Genomic DNA, 24,137 nt, shown 5'->3' on the forward strand with positions numbered 1-24,137 from the left:
TTTCTTAAGGCCCCACCCCCTCCACCTCCCACCTCCGGGCATAACAGCCAGCCTTCTCCAAGATCCAACAGTTTGTTTTTTTCCTTTGGGCATGGACTCTGTTTTCTTCTGTCCCCCACCCCCTCTGTGGGGGGGGAGGGGATTTGTTGTCTTCCCGGCACCTCGAGGGTCACTTGCAGAGGAGGGACTAGCTCGGTATGGCGGGAGTACTCAGGGGGGGCCCATCAGGGGCCCCCGTTGAGTATGGGGTGCGGTGCCCAGTCCCTCCTACCGCTGCCGACATAGCCGGGGGTGCTAGTCGAGGTCGCCCGCCCCTGTCGGGGGGACAGGGTCTGTGGCACTTCGCAGAGCGGCTCGCCTTCCAGCTCTGCATGGCTCGATTTGTGCACCTGGCCTCCCGGGCTGGGTTTGTAGTTGTTTAGTGACCCATCTTTTTCCCGCTGTGGCAGTTTTATTGGTTGCAGGGACCTCAGGTTGTTCTGTTGCTTCCTCCTGTGACTGCTCCTCTCTGCTTGAAGGCCTCAGCATCTGGTTCTTGGTGCTGCCGCCATGTGGATGTGCTCTTCCAGGTCTCGCCATGTGGAGCCTCGCTCTCTTTCACAGTCCTTTTCCTCTTCTTCCTGCTCCCCTCCCCCTCCTAAGAGACAGAGGGGGTATAGGGTGCCAGAGGACTGGCTCCTTTTTTTTTTTTGAAGAGCCCTTCAGGTGGAGGTGATTCCGCCTCATTGTGGCAGGGGGGTGTCCCCGTCCCCTTCCTCATGGTCCGACGCCTCCTTTCTGCAGCCTGGGCAATTCCCCGAGGTTGACTGATTTCAACGGGTGGGTTGATACAGACACGTCAGCAGTCCCCAGGTTTCTTGCCAAGCTGTATCCCTTGCAGGGGGATGAGATGGCCCTACCTGCCGCAGATGGTTCTAATTGATGACATCTTTCCCAGTCTGGTGTGGAGGTCGTCCTTGGCTTCGGACGATTCTTTTCGGGACCCCACAGATCGTAAAGTGGATGCCTCTTTGAGGAAGGCTTATGGAGGGCTCATTTGGCTTTGCGGGCTGCAACTTATGTCTCATAAATGGCGGAAGCTGCCCTTGGGAGTGTGAAGTCTGCCCTGAAGGCGGCAGGGGAGGGCTTGGATCCTGCACCCCTTTTACAGGCTGTCAAGTCTCAGGTGGAGTTTTTGTCTGATTTGGCGTAAGATGGTGTGAAGGCATCGTGGGGAGGGTGTCTGCACGTTCTGTCGGGCGTCAGTCTTCCAATACCAGGTAAGAAGTCTACTGCCATGAACATTTCCTTTGAAGGACGGATGCTGTTTGGGGATTCCCTGCAGGACAATGTCCATGAGATTTTCAAGGTGGACAAAAATGCTTGTCAGCTGCATAGGAAGACCCCCCCCCCCCTCCCTGCTCGCAAGGTTTCTGCTGGTCCGGCTGTCCCTCCCCAGCAGGCTCACTCCCGCCCTAGGGGTCGGGAACGGCCTGCGCCTGGGCTGCAGCGGCGCTTGGGTCTGGACACTCTCAGCCCCCTCGCCAGCAGAAGTCCTGACACCGGGCCTGTCGGGGGTTCTGCCCGATGTTCTTTTGGAAGCAATAGTCCCAGCTCTGGGGGGGTGTGGGGGGTGCCTGGGGTCAATTATCTGGTGCGATGGGGATACAAATTGGAATTGGTCTCCCCTCCTGTTGCGTCTGGTCTGATCCGGACACCCCTGCCCAGGTTCCCTGTCAAGTGGTTGGCCATGCGGCAGGCACTCTGGCAACTTCGCTCCAAGAGGGTCCTTCGGCGGGTGCCTCCATCAGAGAGGGGTCTGGGGGTTTACTCCATTGTCTTCCTGGTGCCCACACCTTCGGGGTCCTTCCGTCTGATTATAGACCGCACAGTCTTGAACCGGCATGTTCTGACTCACAGGGTTAAAATGGAGTGTCTTTAGCGGGTCAATGCTCTGGTGAAGAACTCAGATTTCCTGGTTTCTGGATCTTCAGGACGCCTACCTGAACGTTCCTATTTGGTCTGCCCATCAGAAGTTTCTCAGGTTTGTAGTCGGCAAGGATAATTTCAAGTTCCGGATCTTGCCCTTCGGTCTGAAGTCGGCTGCCCGGGTGTTCACCAAGGTTCTGGGGCCGGTCGTCACCGCTCTCTGCACCTCCGGGGGATTCAGGTATTTCCGTACCTCAACAACTGGCTCCTGAAGGGTCGGTTGAGGGTTCTTCTGCTGCAACACCTGGAGTCTGCTTGTGCTCTGGTAACCTTGCTGGGGTTTCTCATAAACCACAGTCTCATCTTCAGCCCTCGCAGGAGCTTCAGTTCATTGGGGCCAGGTTTTGGGCTGCTGGGGGACATGTTCAACTTCCTCATCGGAGCTTTGACACTGCAGGATTGCTTGATGCATCTTCTGGTTCAGAAGTCGGCCAGGGACTTTCTTCAGGCTCAGGTGTACATGGCAGCGTGTGTCTTCCTTGCTCCCCGGGTGAGACTTCACCTACGTCCACTGTTACTCCATATCCACCCACAGGTTCTGGAAGGAGTCGTCTCTGGACTTCGAGGCTCCTATCCCTGTGGGTTCCTCCCGCAGGGTCCAGCTTCGTTGGTAGCTGCCATGGGTGTAATTTCAGGGGGGGACAGGGGTGTTTATTCCCCCCCCAACTTTCATGGCACACCATTTTGTCCCCATTCATTTGGCTGAGGCACCTTTTCTTCAGATGTCATGGACCCCCCCCCAATATTTTCAGCAAAACGTTACTCCACTGGTAGCTGCACCTGCCCAATCTGTTGTTGGGGTTCCCACTTAGTATGCCTCGGTAGGGTAGGGTGGGCGGGGAGGTTGTGGCCCTGGGCCGGGAGCTGCAGGATAATGGGTCCCGGTGGATGCGGCTAGATCCTCCAATTGAAGGGAGCTCTTGGCGACCTTCAAGGCTCTGGAATCCTTTTTCCCAGTCTTGGTGGAGCAGGCTGCTCTTCTCCACTTGGACAATACTGCCATTGTGGCCTGTATCAACCGCCAGGGGAGCTCTCTGTCTCAGTATTTGGGGTCTCTTGCTCTGTACTTGGGCTGAGTCTCCTCTTCTGTCACTGTCTGCTTGTCACATCAGGGGCTGGGTCAGTGGTGGCGGATCGTCTCAGTCGTGTGCTCCCCTCGAGGGAGTGGGTACTGCAAGAGGTGGTCTTTAGGAAAGTCTGCAGGGTTCTCGGCACTCCTTGAGTGCATTTGTTTTCCCCTCCCCTGTCTGCGAAGGTCCCCTGGTTTTTCTCCCGGCGCCCCTATCTGGGGATTTGGGGGTGGATGCTCTGACCTCTCTGTGGCTGCCGGGGCTCCTGTATGCCTTTCTGACTCCTCTCTCATATTCAAAAGGTGATGCTGAGCATCAGGGACTCTCGGGCAGTGGTGATCTTTGTTGCTCTGCTTTGGCCTTGCAGGTGCTGGTTTCCGCTTCTCCTGGACTTGGCTGTCTCCCCCATGTTGCCTCTCTATGGGAGTCTGGATACAGTGGTGCTGCACTTAGGGGGTGGAGGGTCCCAAGAACTTGGTGTGGGGGGCCTGAAGCTGAAAGGGTGTACCTAATTTCTGGGGGCTCTCTGACAAGGTGCTTTCTTCCATTCAGATGGACTAGTGTCCTTCTACCTTGAGGGCCTATGAGAGGCACTGGGGACACTTCATGTCCTGGTGTCTGGGTCATGGCCGTTCCTCCTCCTTGGGTTCTGGGGCTCCTGTGCGGCAGTTTCTTATGGGTGGGTGTAACTTGGGTCTCTCCACCCTGAGGGCTCAGTGGGCTGCGATTCATGCCTTTGGTGGTCCGACTGTGGGTGGTCGCTCCTTGGTGGGATACCTTATTGATAAGTGATGGGACGAGGAAGAGAAAGTCTAGGAGTAATGAAGATTACCAGTAAGTTATCTGAGCAGTACCACTTGCAACCTGCAGATATCCTCACAAGAAATCACAAGGAGATCAGGACAACCGTGGCGGATTTTGCTACATACATATTAGCTGTTACATGAATAGAGGTACCCTGAGCTGTGCAAGCAAAACTGTTTCCCTGCCTTTTTTCATTTAATTACTTTGTTTTTCCATATGGGCATGCATGTACTCACTCTGTTGATGAACTGGGAGAAAATGGCCATTTGCCACATTCTACAAGTTTTATAACTGAAGAAAACTCACAGGAGTACAAATAGTATTGTACCCGTCTCTTACATGTCCCCCACTTCTGATTCATAGACAGTGCAGCAAGCATCTCCCTCTATTAATCTCTCAGGGGGAAGGCGGCGGCAAAATCTATCTGAAAAAGAACCGGGTTGCTACTTACCATGGGCCTAACCCACGCTGCCAGTGGCCCTTCACTTGCCACAGTTTAATCACGGACATATAATTCCCCTAATGTGGTTACATGTGGATTCCTTGTGCGGTCATCTATTGGCTGTCTGTAGAACTGCAGCTTTTTAGCCATAACAAGCCGTAGATAACGCAGTGTAAAACGAGTACCGTACCTCTGACAACATAGAGCTATCTCATAGGAAATCACACGGAGATCAATGCAAGCCGCCTGGATCAGCCCCTGGCACCAGAGTGTTACAAATGCGTGTTATGTATTTACCACATATATAGCTCCTGTTTAAGTAATTATGGTAACTTAGCACCATCTCACAACACACTGTGACGTCAATATAATTATATGCTCTCCATGCTTGGTAACCAAGCATAAAGGTGTAGAAATGAACAAGCCCTTAAAGGCAACATTTAACAAATATCTCCTCAACTTAAACTGTAAAGTCACTCCTACAAAATGGCCACTGATTAATTGAGCTTTCAGCAGGATGCGCTGGATATTCATGATGGAGAAGCTGACTGACCCTAGGGCTCCTGTTATATTTACTTTCATGGGCTCTGGCAGCAAGAAAAGGTGCAGCTTTGGTTCTGCAGCCGGCCGGATCGTCTTTTATGAGGTTGGGTCTCTTATGAGGTTGGGTCTCTTAAGTGACTCAGGTGGATGTTAAAGCATTGCATGAGTGTTTTAGAAGTTGATGCTAATAATGTTGCCTATATTAGGAGAACTTGATATTGATATTTTATTTCTATTCTTTCGCGCTCGTACACAAGTGTTTCAGAGTGTGACAAGGCAAGGGTGAGGAACAGTGGGAACAAAACGGTGATCTTAGGCCCAGTGACATTGAGAAAGCGCATGGGAGGGGGGGGAGAAGTGCATGGAAGGGGGGAGAAGTGGAAAGTGCGAAGCGAAGGAGAAACAAATAAATAACAATAAATAATACAGGCAACAAACTGTGGTAGTGCAGCCTGCAATTTGCAAGTGCTAGGTTTAAGGCAGCAGACAGGGTAGGCCTGATAAGTGCAGGAAGAAAAAGGGGGGGCTGTATGGGTACAGATACAGACCTTAGTGCAAGGGGTGGCCTGGAGGCAGTGCGGGAGGGTGGCAGGGTGAGCAGGTATATGGGCCCGGAGGACAGAGGGTGGCCAGGTGCACAGTGCCAACAGATCAGCAGGGGAGAGGGGGAGCAGAGGCAGAAGAAAAGAGGAAGGTCTTGAGGTGCTTCCGGAACCGGAGATGGTTCTCCAAGTTTTAGAGTGGCAGGGAGGCTGTTCCAGAGGGAGGCCCCAGCCGAAGACCGCGATCTACCCCCAGCTTGTTTCTTTGAAAAACGACTGACCCTGAGGGAGTTAGAGGTAGAGAAGCGAAGAGCTCGAGAGGGGAGGTATTTGCAGAGGGATAGCTGAAGGTATTTTGGACCCAGATCCCAGAAAGCCTTGTGGACAATGCAGAGGATTTTGAATTTAATCCTTGCATTCACTAGGAGCCAATGGCGGGATTTCAGAGCTGGAGAGATACGATCCCAGGGCTTGAGGCCAAGGACAAGTCTTGCAGTCCTGTTCTGGATTAGTTGCAGAGGGCGGAGAGTAGAGGCAGGTAGATTTAAAAAGAGGTTGTTACAATACTCCAACCTAGAGAGAACCAGAGCTTGGGATACCATGAGCTTCTGGGGGAAGGAGAGGAAAGGCAGAGTACCTTTGAGGAGGCGTAGTGGGAAATTTGACTTTTTAGAGACCTCAGAGATGTGGGCGGAGAAGGAAAGGGTGGAGTCAAAGATGACTCTGAGGTTCTTAGCCTCGCAGGTGGGGGTAGGAGGAGAGGGCCAAGGGAAACGGGCCAGAGAGTGAGGGGAAAGGATGGTAAAGGTGTGCTGATGAGGAGGATCTCCGTCTTGCTGGCATTCAGACAAAGATCATTGGCGGCACACCAATCCTGAATGTGAGAGGGAGAGGAGGTGGCAGAAGGCAGCCTGAAAATGAGTTGTGTCGTCAGTGTAGCACTGGAAATTTGAGCAGAAAATGGCAATGCAGTGGGAGAGAGTTGCCAGGTATTGGTTGAAAAGCCAGGGCGAGAGGTTAGACCCTTGGGGAACACCACAGGTAAAGAGGAAGATAGCTGATACGAAGGACCCAAGATGGACCTGGGAGGGTCGATCAGAGAAGAAAGAGGTCGGCCAGGCCAGAGCCCGATCAGTGATGCCCAGGTTTTCACGGAGACGGTTGGGCAGGATGGTATGGTTGACCGTGTCGACGGCAGAAGAGAGATCGAGGAGGATGAGGACAGAGGGAATGTTGGAGTCAAGTTTGGAGAGCAGATCTTCACGGATGTTCAGGAGAGCAGTTTCTGTGCTTCTGGCAGCTCGGAAGCGAGACTGGTGGTCATGGAGACAGCTAACAGAATTGGAATGAAGGTTAAGCTGAGAGATGGCCAACTTTTCCAGGAGTTTGCCCAGAAAGGGAGTCATGGAAATTGGGCGATAGTTAGCTGGACAAGCGGGATCCGCTGTGGGTTTCTTGAGAAGAGGATGCACAAAAGTGCTTCAGAGGGGAGGGGAAGGATCCTGAGGCAAAGGAGTGGTTGCAAAAATCAGCAAGGGCTGGAGCGAGGGTGTCAATGTGGTCCTTGATGGCTTTAGAGGAGCAGGGATTAACCTGTTTTGACGAGGCTTTCCTAGATCGGACTTGTCTAGCGGCCTCGTCAGGGGAGAAAAGAAGAAAGGACGAGAAAGGATGGTTGGGGCGGTGGGTAAAGGAGGGTCAGCAAGCACAAAGGGAGAGTGGAGAGGGGAGAGGGGAGAGGAGGGGTGGGGGTGGAGAGGGTCGACAGGATGTCCTGGGTTTTTTAAATTAAGTGAGAGGCAAGGGGATTGCAAAGAGCCTGGGAGGCAACAGGAGGGGTAGAGACTACAGCAGGGTTGGCCAGCTCCTTGCAGATTTTAAATAGTTCAGCCGAGTTGTTAGATGCTGCAGAGACACAAGCTTGAATGTGGACTCTCTTCTTGGTGAGGACAGAGTCTGTATTGCCTTTGTAGCAGGCGACAGGCCAGTTTGTCAGAGGATGAACAGGAAGCCCCCCATTTCCTCTCAGCCACCCTTCACTTACGTTCAAGTATAGCTAGGTCAGTCATACCAGGAATTGCACTTGGCTTTGGACTTCAAACGGATCCTTATGACCGGGGCAAGAGCATCAAGAGTATCGTAAATTTAATAGTAGAGACAGGGCTGTCGGGATGTGAGCCAGCCAAAGGTGGAGGGAGGGAGAGAAAGGGGCGACGAAAGCCTCCATTGACACGGTTCATGGGCCGGATGTCCGAGAAGGTAGGTGGCAGTGTTGAGGTAGGCTTGACTTGGGGGGGGGGGGGGGGGAGGGGAATGAGATCAGAGGGATGGAGAGGGGGAGGTCAGTGGAGATCAAGACATTGAGTGTGTGGCCTGCAGACTGAGTCGGGCCAGGGGGGAGGATGAACAGGGAGAGGAAAGGGTACAGAGGAGGAAAAGGAGAGTCTAAATGTATATTGAGGAGGAGGAGGAGGAGGAAGTGAGTGGTAGAGGCCAGGAGGGAGGAGGAGAGGTCCGCCCACTCAGAGAGAAATGAGGTGATTTGACCGGGAGGCCGGTAGATGGTAGCCACAGTAAGAGAATGGGTAGGCGAGAGAGAAAGCCTACAGACAAGCCATTCAAAAGAGGAGTAGGAATGATAGAGGCAGGAATCCACTCAGGAAAGATCAGGGCTACCCGCCCACTTGACCGGGAGGATCTGGGTGCGGAGAGGATCTTGTAGCCATCAGGGTGGAGAGTGTTAAAGCTTGTGACGGAGCTAGCCGTGAACCATGTCTCAGTAAGACCAAGGACAACATGGTCTAGTTCTTCAAGGAGGTGGCAGATGTCGGAGGAGAGGAATGGCATCACATTTACTGACTTGGGTGTTCTCCAAGAAGTCCTGTATCGCGGTGCAGTATTTGGCTAAATTGGGGATGAAGTGTTAAACTCATTAAGTATATTAAGAGTTTGTTGAATGCCAAATACTGCTCGGGAATACTTGTTCTGTTCAAATGTCATGTTTTTCTCTTTTAAACTGTTCTTTCTTTTAGAATATTTCAATTGCCATGAGTTTCTTTTCATTCTTTTGTTTTTAACCTTTCCTCATAATGGCTCACGTTTATTGTTGATTAATTTCGTCAGTGATCCTGAAATGAACGTATTTGGAATAAGAATGTTGACATTTCTTTGCGTGCCGGGGTAAAGGAGAGGTTTACTGCACCGATGTATGTTGAAAAGTATCAATAAAATTTGCTTCAAATACAGGGCTATGCTTTTGGTAGGGAGTCCAGATTGAAATAGCCATGACACTTACCGTTCTTTTTTTTTTTTTATAACATGTTTTTATTGAGGTCTCGACAATTGCAGCAGCGCCCAGCAAACACAATATATAGTAGTATGCATAACAATATTGTTGTTAAATACATAAATAACAGTAGTAATTTAAACAGTTGTTTCGATATCAGAAAGCATGTCACAGAGGTATGTCCTGAATGGGCCCCAAATGTCTTTTGGCCTGCTCATGCTCGGTTGGGACAGCACGAATTGTTCCTCGCATTCATTGATGTAGGTTAGTTCACGTAAGAACACGTCCATGGTGGGGGCAGCCGGGCTCTTCCACAACTTCAATATGCATCTTTTAGCTATAACACACGACACATTGAACAATCTTCTACGCTTCTCGGAGCATTTACCTATATCACCAAATAAGTATTTTTGTGGGGTCAGGTGCGGGGGAATCTGTGTGACTTCATTTAGCATTTCCGCTACTTTCTCCCAGAAACGCATCACAACTGGACACTCCCAGTACATATGATAAGACCCCGCTGCCGGGGACCCACATTTGGGACATTTGCCTGGGTCATCTGGTGTGAATGTAGCTATCCTGGCGGGTGTGTAATGCAGTCTGTTGAGGATTTTAAATTGTATTTGTCGAAGCCCGGCATTGAGGGAGACTCGCTTTGTTAGTGCACAGTATCTCGCCCACTTTTCTTCTGGTATTGGCATTTTCATGTCCACTTCCCATTTCTCCCTCACCTGGCTTACCACTGCAGAGTGAGTCTGCATTGCCTTGTAAAGTCTGGAGATTCCCAGCCCACCCCGCACTGTAACCAACTGCACACACGGGTGGGAAGGGGGTTCGTCTGGGAATGACGGCCAGCGACTGTGATATGCTGATCTCATTCGATAGTACTGCAATGTCTTGAGCTGCCCACCTCCCACGCCCCTGGTGAACACCTCCAGGGTCACGAATTTCCCCTCTAGGTACATATCGCCTATTTTCATCTCCCTGCCGGGGTCCCAGGTTTCCTGTATATCGGTATCGAACGTGGGGGGGAGGCCAGGGTATCTCCACAGGGGCACCTCAGGGTTATATGGAGTCTCTATTTTCAGCCTTTTATATATCGCTCCCCAGGCTTTTACTGTGCAACTCACAGGGTCGAACTCGCAAGAGTCTTTATGTCTTGTGTTGAAGATCACTGATCCAATGTTAGTGGGCTCGGTAGTGTATTCCTCTATTTGCGCGTGAGGGGAGTTGTCACAATCATCGTACCAGTACTTTGCAAATTGTGCTTGTGACACAGTATAATAGAGCTCAAAGTCTGGTGCGGCCATTCCCCCCTTCTCGTAGGGTTCTGTCATCTTTTCCCAGCTGATTCTGGCTGTCTTCCCGTCCCACAGAAAGGACACCACCATAGAACGAAGTCTAGAGAAGAACTCTCTCCCTGGCCATATGGGGATGTTTACAAATAGGTATAACAATTTCGGCAGTACGATCATTTTAAGAATGGCAATTCTACCGTGTAGTGAAATTGGGAGACGCCTCCATATCTGTAATTTAACATTAAGTGTGTGTAGCGCCTGATCGTGATTGTCGATGTATAGTGTTTGTTTGTTGCAGGAGACCAGTACCCCGAGGTATCTGATGTGGTGTGCAGACCATTTAAGGCCACAAATATGAGCCGGGCATCTTGTGGAGGGGGTGAGCGGGAACACCTCTGACTTGGAGTTGTTGACCTTGTATCCAGAATATTCTGTAAATTCGTTAATATCTGTCATGATGGGAACAATGTTTTTGTCAGGTTCGCGAACATAGAGTAGCGTATCGTCCGCATATAATGATATTATTTGGGTGGCTCCCTTCAGTGTTATGCCTCTATTATCGTGTCTCAATCGTATCGCCGACGCCATGGGCTCGATTGTTAAGGCAAAAAGTATAGGGGAGAAGGGGCACCCTTGTCTGGTACCCCTGCCTAGTTCAAACAATTGGGACATAGTTCTGTTTGTGTGTACTTTCGCACATGGAGCTGTGTAAAGCAGTTTAACACACCGAATGAAAAATGGGCCAATCCCAAATGCCTCCAACACCGAGAACAGATATTCCCAGGAAACCGAGTCAAACGCTTTCTCAGCGTCCAGGGATATCGCCACCGCTTGTTTGTTCGGGTTGATCTGTGACATTATGCCAAATAGCCTACGCAAATTGAGGGCGGTGGACCGTTGGGGAATGAACCCGCTTTGATCGGCATGTACTAGTGCTGGCGTGATGGGTAGCATACGGTTTGCCAGCACTTTCGCGAAGATTTTGGCGTCCACGTTTATTAGGGACAGGGGCCTGTAGGATGACATGTCTTGAGGCGGGCGGCGGGGCTTGGGCAACACCGTTATTATGGCCTCACGCATTGTTTGTGGTAAGGATTGTTTACCCAGAGCCTCCCCCCACACCTCCAGCAGAACTGGGACCAGTTCTTCCCGGAATTCTTTGTAAAATTCCACTCCCAGGCCATCCGAGCCCGGTGCCTTACCAGACGTGAGCCCCTTGATCGCTTCAGTGAGCTCCTCTGCCGTGACTGGTTGCTCCAGTATGAGCCTGTTTTCTTCTGTGAGTTTAGGGAGATCCAAGGCGGCCAAATAGGCTTTGATCTCATCAGGGGATTTCCTATCTTGGTTCGCGTACAGTGCTTTATAGAACTGTACAAATTCATCATTTATTCCCTGTTCACTTGTTACCATCACGTCTTGCGCCGTGAGTATAGACGCAATCGGGGCCACTTTGTTTTCCTGCTTGACCAGATTGGCCAGCATTTTCCCAGCCTTGTTCCCCTCCCCGTATCTCCGGGCTCTGGAAGGGGCTGCTATATAGTGAACCTCCCTCATTGCCAATTTATCGAATTCCCTAAGAGATTTATGTATTTCAGAGAGGGTATCTCCACCATGTGTTCGGCTATATGTCTCCTCCAATACGGTTAGTTCCCTTTCCACCCTCTCCAGGTCTCGGCGTACCTCTTTCAGTAGGCCCGTTGTTTTGGATATTAGGACCCCTCTTGCCCACACCTTGAATGTTTCCCAGACTGAGGAGATATGGTCCACAGACCCAATGTTGTCTGTGAAGAAGTCGGCAATGTCTGTGTGCAGGCTTTCTACTACGTTTGGATCTTTTAATATACCGGTAGGCATTCTCCACCTCCTGGCCGGCTTAGGGGCACCCCTGATAATAATTTCCATGGTCACTGGGGAATGATCAGACAGTGTACGGGGAAGGATTTCGCAGCTCTGTAAGGCGTGTGAAGTGCCTGAGGGGATAAACCAATAGTCGATGCGTGACTCACTGTCATGCACAGAGGAATAGAACGTGTAACGCTTGCTTGTTGGATACAGCACCCTCCAGGCGTCCAGCAGGGACAGCTGCTGCATTATCTGTTTCAGAGCTAGCGACGTCCTAGATGGTGGTCTAGGTGTCTTGGCTGACCTGTCCAGGGCCTGGTCCAGCACAGCGTTGAAGTCACCTCCCCATATTATGTTTGTTGCCTCATGCTTAGCAAGGATTTCAAATATATGCAAGTAAAAGTCTGGGTCCTCAAGATTAGGGCCATAGGTATTTACCAGGGTTATCTGTTCGCCAGCAATTTCCCCCCAGACCAGTACATATCTACCCATCGAGTCCAACAGGTGGCCTTTTTCAATGAACCCCAGTGATTTGTGAATCAGAATGCTTACCCCCCTGGATTGTGAGGAGTAGTTCGTGGAGAACCGCTGCTTACCCCATTTCGCCAGTATTTGATCATTAACCGTGCTCTGCGCATGCGTTTCCTGTAGCATTAAAATTTGGGGCCCGTGCCTACTGACATAATTGCCTACTTTTCTGGTTTTCATTGGATTGTTTAGGCCTCGGACATTCCATGTCATTAGTTTAACCTTTAACCCATCACCCATTATCTGTGCGTGTGGTTTGTGTTAAGTTTCGACAACCGTTAATGCACATGTATTCAGGACTGGAGCGATGCCAGCACTTGTGAGACCGTTTTCCAACCAAACCACAACCTTCAACTGCCCACATTTCCCTCCCAAACTGAAACTCGTCTGGGCGGTGATCACAACAAAAGAACTTACCCTTTGGCCCTATCCCTCCCACCACCCACATCATCTGCCCCAACTTGACGATGAGCCCAAGTAACTGATTGGAACAATCCTGAGGGTGCATCGTCGCAAAGCAATGCTCAGCCGTCTGGCCGCCCATGCGGGAGGCTCTACGGCCCGATTACGTCGGATTTCGGTTCAGTTTAGCTGTGCTGACATTGTAGTGAAAAGAGAAACAAACTGCAACTGGTAGGGGGGAGTCTCATCCATCCACCGGATCGCCTCTACCCTCACCCGGGCAGGGTCTTGCATTCGGGTCTCTTGCGCGGTCTCTTGGGGGCAGTGGGATGGAGGCCTCGACGTATGCCAGTGCCTCTACGGGGTTTTCAAAGAAGTGGGCTCTACCGCCATGTTGAATTCTCATTTTTGCAGGGAATATTAAGGCATAGGGTGTGTTGCGGAGTCGTAGTTGCTTTTTGACCATCTCGTAGGACCTGCGTTGTGCCTGTACATTTGCAGAAAAGTCCGGATATATATGTATTCTGTTGTCTTCATAGTGTAGTGTCCCCTTTTCCCTTGCTGATCGAAGGATCGCATCTCTGTCCCTGTAGTTGAGTAGACGCGCAATGATGGTTCGGGGTGGGGCGCCCGGCTTGGGGGTTGGTGCCAGGGTGCGGTGGGCCCTTTCAACGAGGAAGTGGCCGGACAGGGAATCCTCCCCTAGTACAGATTTCAATAGCTCCTCCACCCTTCTCTCCATGGAGCCCTTGCCAAACGACTCTGCCACTCCAACAATACGGATGTTGTTTCTGCGGGATCTAGATTCGAGATCCTCGCACTTATTCTGCGTCTTGCGGAGTTCTGTCTGGAGTAAGGCTATGTCACGACCATGTTGTGTGAGCACGTCTTCATTTACACCTATCCTGTTTTCTGCCTCCGAGATGCGTGCGCTTTCCTTCTCCATTCGCGCTTTTAAGGAGCCGATCGTCGCCACAATGTCGTCTAATTTCACATTGACCGCCAGGAACCCGTTCTGTACAATTGTAGCCAAGCGGTCCAAGGGGTCCGAGTTTTGAGCATCAGACGCTTGTGTTGCCCCTCCTGGCGTCTCCTGTTGTTGGGAGTTTGTGTAGGAATCCATTGGGCCGGTCTTTCTCACCCCCGTAGTTTTTTTCTCAGTGCGGCCCATTGGGTGGCGTTGCAACTTCTAGGGTGAATTGTGCTCTCCCACGTCTGTATGCTGCCGGCCACCAATGACCACCAGCAGCGGTTCTGCTGCGATGTAGGTTGGGGGGTGGGCACCGGGATATACAATCTCGTCCCCGGGGTGCTGTGGTGGGCCTCCGCGGTCCCCGTATAAAGCAAAGCCTCGGCCTTGAGTATGTCGGGAGTGCAAGAGGTTGGCGTTCAGCCGTTGCCTTGTCTTTACATCGAGGGGATCCAGGTGAACTTCTGGCCTGCAGCTCAACCGGGATGTAATGTAGTGCCCCCACCGTCCACACCGCAGTCCCCGTGTAGGGGCGGATGAGTGTTGGAATTAAGCGGCCTGGCGGGCCTCACTGTTCAAGGTGTATCGCAGCGTGTATGGGAGCACGGGGCTGTCCCTTCGCACGGGTAATCTGTGCGTTTGGCGTCCAGGCAGATTTTGCTGCCGTCCGTAGCACGTACCCCCACAAGACCACAACGGCGGGGAGTGTATGCTCCCGGGGGGGTCCCGTGAATAGGATGTTTATTCCTGGCGCCTGTGTCGTTCGCCCCCGCTCCCGTGGCACGGATGTTCCCTGTGGGGGGGCGCTGGCCCCCTGTCCGTCCACCTCCCCGGTCTGCCCACTTACTTCACCAGCTACGTCCTAGCTGGGCTTTGCCGCGGGCGGGACCGGAATCAGGGGGCTGGTGTCGTCGTCGCAGCGTTTCCTCGCCCGGTCTATCCTGTGGCCTGAAGTCCGGAGCGAGGGGGTCTGCTCTCCCACCGCCGATCGGTCCAGCAGGAGGATGAGTGGTGCGTCGCCGTCCTCAGGCAGCGTCCGTGTTCGGGCAGGTTGCTCCTCCCCCACAAGGCCGCTCAGCCGTTTCAAGCCCGGGGCTCGAGTGCGAATCGCCCGGAGCCCACCAGTGGCCAGGCCGCCGCTCTGCAGGCGCTGCCGATACAATCGATGATTGCTCCGCCGTCTCGAGATCCACTCACACAGCCTTTGCAGGATGTCTTCCAAAGGCATTCCCCAGCAATATTCTGCAGTAGCGCGTCGGCCAACGCTAACCTGGAAGGATTTATTAATAAAAAGGATTACGTTCGAGCCGGAGCTCTTCACCTAGGCGGCCATCTTAGCCGTGCGCAACAGCGCCCCCCGACACTTACCGTTCTTAATGTTAGCCTATCTAAGAATTTAATTGTGTTGTGTCTGGAGATGTGTAATTGAATTGTTCAATAAGAAGTCATTTGTACATTCAATCCACAGGTTGTAGTCTCCAGACTAGGAGTTGGCTAGGGCAGAAATATTTTTCAGTGAGGGTGATTCATTCCTTTTACGCCTGGCAGTTTACATTTTTGGGTGGTTTATTTTATGGTTTAAGCAATGTGTTTGTGTACAAAACCAAACCATACCCTATAATTTTAAAATGGATATGTTGAAATATCCATTGAGCATTTTTATTTATTTTTATTTAAAACGTGCAAGTTTCATGGAAAGGTATATTGGTGCTAGGCTGTGGGGGAAGTGTCGAAATAAGGTGAGAGGGGAGAGTAAAGGAAATTGACCGCTAGGAAAGTACTGAGAAGAGCCTATCCTTAAACTGTAGTCGGAATGGGAGTAGGCCAGGTAGGGAGGGAATGGAGCAGGGTTGTCCAACTCCAGGCCTTGAGGGCCAGAATCCTCCCAGGTTTTCATAATATCTCTAATATTCATAAGAAAAAATGTGCATGCATTTGGAAACATTGGATGTAACTTTATCTCATGAATATTAATGAGGGTTATGCTAAAAATCAGGGCCGGAAACATGTCGGGAGTTGAACAACCATGGAGTAGATGTCCACGAGTTCTCAAGACACATGATACAAAGTCATGCTTCCGATGATGCCCAACATATTCCCATAATATGACGAGTCTCTTTAATGTTAATGCCATATCCTGTGTGATAGGTTCATTAAACTGTACTTCAAGTCAGATTATATTACTACTGGAACGGGCATACAAGGTCACATGCAAATTTAATATAGGAAGGTTGGTCCATTCCATTTTGACTTTTTTATATGACAATGAGAACATGTAAAGCCATTACTTTTTTGTATGTTTTGGTTTCAATTAAACCTCACACAATTTTTATAAAACTAAAGAATTCATAAGTAATGTATTCATAATCCACTTGATCAAATAATTCATTACAATTCCATTTCGGATAAACAGCTCACTTGGTGCCATATGCTTGCGCGTTGCCCGGGATCCATCCCGAAGGACGTAACCAAGCCCAATAAGGACTGGATTTTTTGCTAGAACTGGTAACCCATGAGGTGCTATTGAAGAGTACAGAACAGAATAAGAAGCCCTGTAGTAGATCTGAGGAGAAACATACTGGAGGGAGTGACATAGAAGAGCACAAGGGATTATTGGACCCTAGAAACCAAGTGACACGGCTTGTATGGGATACTACACCCAAGACTAATTGCTGTGAGGACGACCAAATGTCGAAACACATGTCGGCTGTTAACAAGAAAATAAACAAGAGCACAACCAAATCGATTTAGTTAATTATTTTAATCTAGAGTATTTCAGCAATACATGCAGGAGCATGGAGGGTCAGATGGTGCAATTATATACATCTCAACAGTTGACATCTCATCCTATATTTCCAAAAGGAGATGTTTGTTTGTATGCTGGCGAGTGGGAGTTTATGGAAAGTAAAAGCAGAGGCTACTTTATAGCAATAATATCTGGTTTCCGGGGCTGCACCGGGTAGTAATGCCCATAGCCCAGGTTAACCGGCCAGAGCAAAGAGAGGGACTTTAGTGAGAATCCCCAAGAGTTTAACATATGGTACAATGCGGGTGGACCGTTATTGCGAATTAATGTGCTGGGGTGCAAGTAGCAATGTATTTGGTTGAATCAGCTAGTCGTGCACTCCCAGTGAGCCCTTGATGCAAGCAAATAGTTGTCCAAGACAGTCATCGAAATGGAAGGCAGGGCTTGATACGGAGCCCCGCTTAATTTCTTTGGTGGCGGCCCTGGATGTTGGAGCGCATCAGCAGTGACACTTGCTGCCATGAAAAAGGTTAGTTGGAGTGAGGGTGTGAGGGGCATGCGTAGGTGGATAGTGGTAGGAAGGAGAAGTGGGGAGAGATGGCTGGGCAGGTTCAAGTAGCTTACAACTTGCTCAGTAAACTCGTGAGTTTCAGCCTGTGATCTGAACAACCTGATTGGCTGCTGCACCCACCCTCGATTGCTATTACCAGATTTCATTCAAATTACATTTAAAACGTAATTCTTGTATCAAAAACAATGTATTCTTGTGGAACATATTGGGATAAGCTATGTTGGGTGCATAATGCTGTCTCCAATGCTTTTTATTGTACTGGTATTTTAATATAGTGCACACTACTGGCAGTTAATTGGTAGTGCTATTTTTGCCTCAAAAGATGAAAGACTGAGTTGTCCTCAAACCTGTGATCTAAAGGTAGCACCCAGACAGTGGTAAAGAATTACATTAACTCCCCCAGACTGTGCCAGAAAATGGAAGAGATGTGAAATGTAGGCAAATGTGTTGCTAAAGGTATTTTTTTTTTTATTTATCTTTTTTTTTGAGAGGGTGGGGTAACCAAACCCTATCTATGCACTAGTAGCTGGAAGTCTTTTATATCTGGTTTCGCAGAGAAACCTAGAACATGGATTGCTCCCCTCACAACCCAATAAGTAGAAAAAACAAAAATTGCACTGTAGATTTCAAGCAGCGCACAACCTCCGGGTTTATAGAGATCTCGTGATATGTTTTTAAGTAATAAACAATTAGACCCAATAGGATTTATAAGCGTTCTATTCCTCTGATTTATTCTTGCCTCCTTGAGCCCACACGTGTTTCAAGCCATAGCTTTCCTTCATGGCTCCGAACTAATCTGTTAACTGTTTTCATTGATATAATTCCAATGTGAAATAAGTGTTGTAGAAGTTCTCATCATTTAATCAGACCTGTGGTGATTTTCATGTCACTGCGAGCTCCTTGTTTGGCAAGCAGTAGAATGAGAAATATTCAAATACTTGGAGATTGCCTTTAATCTCCTTGGATCCTAAATGCCTATACGCAAAAGTCGGAATATGTTAACCATCATTACTGCACTGAAAGCGCATGTGAATGCTCGAAAATCTGGAGAAACCGGCGATTGAGACAGCCCGTGAGTGTCCAGTTTCTCGAGGTCGAAGGAGCAGCAGAGATTTTCAAATGTTATCATGCGCTTTGATGTGGTAATGATGGTTACATATTCAGACATTTGCTTATAGGCATTTAGGATGCCCACCACCCCAGATACCTCCGAGGATATAGAAAGAGCCTGGAGGCCCTGGTGATCCTGTTTCCACCAAGTACCCGAGTCCATAAGGGTCACTCCCACAACAGCACCCGGTTGGCGGCAAAACAGCAGAGTGTAAAAATTCTACTTGCAAGCTACTAGCCAGCCATAAAGTCACTCGACATGTCAATGATAAAAATACACACAGCACACCATTTCTTACTCGCCAAGAGTCAAATATCACTAGCGTATGGCTAGTGGTGAGTGTACATCCTTCACTCTTCAGATCTGTGCACTCAATAGAAATGCCCACTAACAACTTTTGAAGATCTTCCTATTCCTAGAACTATGCCATAAAAGCAGAGCACTGGTTTCATTACACTTGGCCTAGTATAATGGGCTTTATGCAGGCTTATGTAGCAAAATCTATTGGGACCTTAGAAGCAGTTTAAAACAAAGCACAACATGACTTTGGGATTTAAAGCCAGAAATCGCATATTACATGCATTGTAGAGCCTCTGCTGAGCCCACAGAATCACATGGAAGAACCATTGCATTACAAGCCAGGTTTGTTGGTCCAGATGCTCTGAATACATCTCCAACCGCCTCTATCATTACAAGTCCCAGGGACCCCTCGAATTCCAATGTGGAAATAAAAGACAACTTATTCACACGAGCCTAGTAACGGGTACAAAGTCTCGGGTTACAAGCTACTAACCAGGCTTGAATCCCCACGCCCCCTCCATTCTCCACTTACATACAGCACAGCATGTCTTACTCTCCAGGAGGCCATTATCACAAGCACATAGGTAATGGCAAGTGAACAGACTTTTTTGCTGCCTTTCCCCCTACAGTAAAAGTATTGTTTATAAATGCTTATATTTTCTATTTAAAGTGGTCACCGTAATCCCATTTTAAAGCACTTCATTCCCACCCCTGGCATCCTTCGGGCCCCCCTATGGGGGCCAGTCCCCCATTTTGAAGACCACAGCCTTAAAGTAAGATCAAGAAAGATGATGCTCTGTATCTGGGGACCATGACTCTAGAACAGCCTCCTCAAAACTATTACTTTGTACATTTTAGAAAAGCACCCTGTACTTGATTTTCAACCAGGCACTTCCTTAACCTGTTGCAGACAACTTTTGTGCGTATGCATGTATCGGACAGTATAGTGGAAATCCCAGCTAGAACGCAAAGGAGCACTGTAGAGAAAAAGAATACTTCGAGGGAATGGGGGGGGGGGGAAGAAGTGAGGCTTGGGGTGGGGGGCAATGGGTGTTCTCATCAGTGACTCAACGAGAGACGGCATGCTGCTTGAATTGCAGGGTCGTCTTGTGCTTCCTGGGGTGCTGAAGGGATGCCAGCTGATGCCCATTTGTGCCCATTCCAGGGATTTGGTGCGTGGCAGGCAAACGGCTGTTTTTTTTTTTTTTTTTTTTTTTTAACTTTTATTTTTATCGGCAGAGGTTCACAAGGTACAAACATCGAGGCAACAAGCATATGAATCATATAAAACGTAGAGCAGCTTACAGGCTACCTTACCATCATTACAACAGTGACTACAATATTTTGCGAATAAAGGAGGAGATCAGAGGAGGTCACGATGCAGGAGTGGAGGCCGGGGACAGACAAGACCCCGACCCGCCCTCGGGCTGATTGTTGAGATATGTGTTAAATTCATTCCAAATGTTCTTGGGGCGAGATTGGGCCGGCAGCATAGTCAAGTAGTCCTCCTCGCAGTTCCGTGACCATGTGAGCAGGCCCAACCATCTCTGCGGGGTCGGGGGAAAGGAACACCTCCAATTCTGGAGTATACACTTCTTGGCAATCATACAACTTATATTTAAAAACTTTTTCAGGCGCTTAGTTTCCTCAGTGCTCCAAACCCCAAATAGGACTGCCAGAGGATCGGGATCAATAGTGGTTTCAGTTACTGCACTAAGTGTATTTAGGACCCCGTCCCAAAAATCAAACAATTTATGACAGCTCCAGAACATATGTAGGTGATCAGCGTCCGCGGCCCCGCAGCGGGGGCAGAGGCGCACCTCAGAATGAGCAAACCCCGAAGTCCTGTGCGGGTTATAATATAGCCTATTAAGGAGTTTATATTGCATGGCCCGAAAACGGAAGTTGAGGGAGACTTTTTGGGTGTGGAGACACATGCTCTCCCATAGCTCATCAGTTATCTCTAGGCCCAGTTCGACTGCCCATTTGTTGCGTGCTCCGAGAACCGGGGTAGAGGAGACGTCTTGCAGGATATGATATAATGATGAGATGACGCCCCGTGCACCGCCCGAGTTAGCAACGTACGCTATTGCCGGGTTATCAGGGGGCTCATCTGGGAAGGAGGGCCACAGAGTACGGAACGCAGCGCGGAGCCTGTAGTACTGAAGAGTCTCTAAGGGGGATCTAGTGTGACCCGGCCTCCAAGTCTGGGGGTCTATGAATTTGCCCTCTGGATAGAAGTCCGACAGCGCCCTATACCCCAGAGCTTCCCAGTGGCGGGCCAAGGCAGCGTCCAGCGTGGGCTCCAACCTGGGACAGGCCCATGCGGGCAGCCACTTGTAGTACGGGGAGGTCCCATCTGATGGGCTTAGTATGCGTGTCCAGGCAAACATGTCGCAGCAAGGGGGTCCACGGGGGAGTCCGGAGTGTAGTGTCGATGCAGCACTAGGGACATTAGATTAATACCAGCGGATGCCAGCCGCTCCAGCTCAACGTGAGGGCGCACTGGGGCGCCAGGGTACCAGTGAGTGGCATATTGGGCTTGGGCCGCAATCCAATATGTAGCAAAGTCGGGAGCAGCAATACCCCCACGTCTGTATGAGAGTGCCATGTCAGTCCACTTCTTGCGCACCGCACCTGAGTGCCAGAGGAATTGTGCGCAGAGCGTGTGCAACTTAATGAAGTATGCCCTCCCAGGCCATACGGGTATGTTACTGAAGGTGTATAGGAGCTTGGGGAGCAGAATCATTTTAATCAGGGACAGCCGCCCCGCAACGGATAACGGAAGAGTGCGCCATCGTGAGATTTTAGCCTCAACTATCTGCGCTACCGCAGTGTAATTATCGGTAAGTAGGGTGGGTCTAGTAAGGGATACATGTACACCCAGGTATTTAATGCCGTCGGGGGCCCAGCGCAGGGGATATTCGGAGACGGGCTGTATGGTGGATTTAGTGAGGGGGAAGATCTCCGACTTGCAGTAGTTGATCGTAAAACCGGAATGGGTGCCAATGCGGGTGATATCTCTCAATATGGGATTGAGGTGAGTTGTGGGATCTCTGATATAAAGTAGGACGTCGTCTGCGTATAGGGATATAATTTCAGGCTCCTCTATCAATCTTATTCCCTTACGAGAGTGTCTTGAACGGACATAGTCCGCCATTGGTTCTATCACTAATGCGAAGAGAATTGGAGAGAAGGGGCAACCCTGACGGGTGCCTCTAAATAGCGTGAAAATCTCGGATGTTAGTGAGTTAACTCGAACCCGCGCAACAGGGGAGGTGTATAGTAGTCTAATAAACCATATCATGTTTGGGCCAATACCCATTGTCTCGAGGACCAGCCACATGTATTTCCAAGAAACCATGTCAAAGGCTTTCTGGGCGTCCAACGTAACCGCTGCCGCCTGGGCGTCCTGATCTATGCGGGACATGACATTAAACAATCTCCTGATATTATGGGAGGTGGACCTGCCCGGAACGAAGCCCGCTTGGTCCTCATGCACCAGGTGCGTCATGATTGGCAAAAAGCGGTTGGCAATGATCTTAGCAAAGATCTTTGTGTCAAGATTCATGAGGGAAAGAGGTCTGTATGACCCGCACTCATCTTCAGGCTTACCCGGTTTGAGCAGCACCGTGATGACCGCTTCACGCATGGAGGGGGGGAGGATGGAGGCCTGGAGTGCCTCATTCCATACCTCAAACAGCCGAGGGGCCAGAACCGCTACATGTTCCTGGTAAAAGTCTGCGGTGAGCCCGTCAGGGCCAGGCGCCTTGCCTTTGGGCAAGTCAGAGATGGATGACACTATCTCGTCTAGCGTGATCGGGGAGTCTAGCTGGTCCCTGGTCTGTTGGGAAATTTCTGTAGTGGGGATCTGCGCAAGGAGCTCGCACATTCGTTGCTCAGTGTGTTCTACGGGCTGGGAGTAAAGGGAGCTATAAAATTCAGTGAATGTGTCTAGTATTTCCCGGTCTGCCCATTGAGCCTCACCATTTCGATCTTTGATAGAAGAGATCTGCATTCGGCCCACCTCTCCCCTCACAAGTGTCGCAAGCGTTTTCCCAGGCCTGTCGCCCTCCCCATACCTCCTGGCGGCCTGAGGGCGACTGAAGTAACGGACTTCGGAGGTGGCCAGTGTGCTATATACCTGGAGTTCATCCGAGATTTGGGCAAGAATGGAGGGGTCAGAGCCGGTAGTGTTGCGCTGTTCAAGTTGTTTCAGTTTGATCTCAGATTGCCCCAGAGCAGCCCTAATGGCCCTCAATACCCCGGCCTCCCGGGATATGGACATGCCCCTTATGTATACCTTGAAGGCCTCCCATCTAACCGCGGCAGTCGTATCCCGAAGTGAGTTAAGTTCAAAGAACGACCCGATATCAGCTAGTATTTCGGACTTAAACACAATGTCTTTTAGGGCTTCGGACTTAAAGCGCCAAGTGCTGACTGTTGGAACAGGGGTGCCCAGTTTTAGGGACAGTGTAATTGGAGCGTGATCCGAAAGCGTGCGGGCCAGAATGCACGCACCCTCCACCCCGCCCATCACCTCGCTGGAGGCCAAGAATAGATCTATCCTGAACGAGCTGTCATGCACAGATGAATAGTAGGTGTATTCCCGCTCCTGGGGATGGAGAGTTCTCCAGGTGTCACAAATGTTGAGCGACTGCATATGGCCCCGCAGCCTGCGCGCCGCGCGAGACAACGCTCTGGGACCCGTGGCAGTTCTGTCCAGAGCAGTGTCCAATATAAGGTTCAGATCCCCTCCCCATATAATATGCACCCCACATAGCCCAGATGTATATTGGCTATTGTGTCAAAGAATTCCGGAGAGTCCACGTTGGGACAGTAGGTGTTAACAAGCAAATATTCCCTGTTGACTAGTGTGCAGTGCAGTATAACGTAGCGGCCTTCGGGGTCGATGTAGCTTTTATGCAGACCAAACTTAATCGATTTGTGGATAATCGTGAGAACACCCCTAGATTGCGTGGAATAGGAAGTGAAAAATCTGGCGGGACCCCATGACGGGGCAACTGCCCTTGGTATAAGGCTATTGGAATGTGTCTCCTGTAGGAGCAGGATCCTACAGTTATGCCTGTTGGCATACGCCATGATCTTGCGGGCTTTGGTGTGGTTGCTCAACCCCCGAACGTTCCAGGACATTATGACAGTAGACATTTCAGTGGTAGCCATCCCCGACTGCAATATCGATCCTCAGTGAACATCCCAACACAAATGACCATGTGAGCTCCCAAAGTAAAAACAGCATGCGCGCTGTGCCACCTCAGGATGCGCCTCGCGAGACCTCAAATGCCTTTTTGAAAAACAGCCCCATTTCCACCCCCCACCCGCACCACTAAACATGAATCAGCAGTGTAAACATCACCCACCCTTAACAGCGCGCAGATGGGCCAACACCAAACTGGCCAACACTTCCCCAAGGCCCAACGGGGGCCAACCCATTCCAGCAAAACAGAAGAGAACAGTGCAATCGCAATGGGGTGCGCCGTTGCCACGCACTAGCATGCTTAGAGCCAAGTGGCTCTGTTGCAAAACAAACAGTAGTAGTGGACTCATAACGCAGGTCCCCACCCGCAGAGCGGGAAGCCGGGGACCGCGCACGAGGCCCTGCGGTTCCCGTAACTACCATACCAGTGTCGACAGTCATATAGTATCACCACCTGTGTCCCAGATTGGGGAATTGGGCCAGTCTCAAAGAGGTA

At 50.2% G+C, this 24,137-nt stretch overlaps 1 protein-coding gene across 1 annotated transcript in view; it reads left to right on the forward strand.

Moving 5' to 3' along the window:
• Positions 1–24,137, forward strand: part of VGLL4 (vestigial like family member 4) — an 819,879-nt gene that overhangs the window by 271,712 nt on the left and 524,030 nt on the right. The gene's annotated exons all lie outside the window — the stretch shown is intronic.

The sequence above is a fragment of the Ambystoma mexicanum genome, chromosome 2p, assembly GCF_040938575.1.
Source record: "Ambystoma mexicanum isolate Mex_15411 chromosome 2p, UKY_AmexF1_1, whole genome shotgun sequence".
NCBI classification, from domain to species: domain Eukaryota; kingdom Metazoa; phylum Chordata; class Amphibia; order Caudata; family Ambystomatidae; genus Ambystoma; species Ambystoma mexicanum.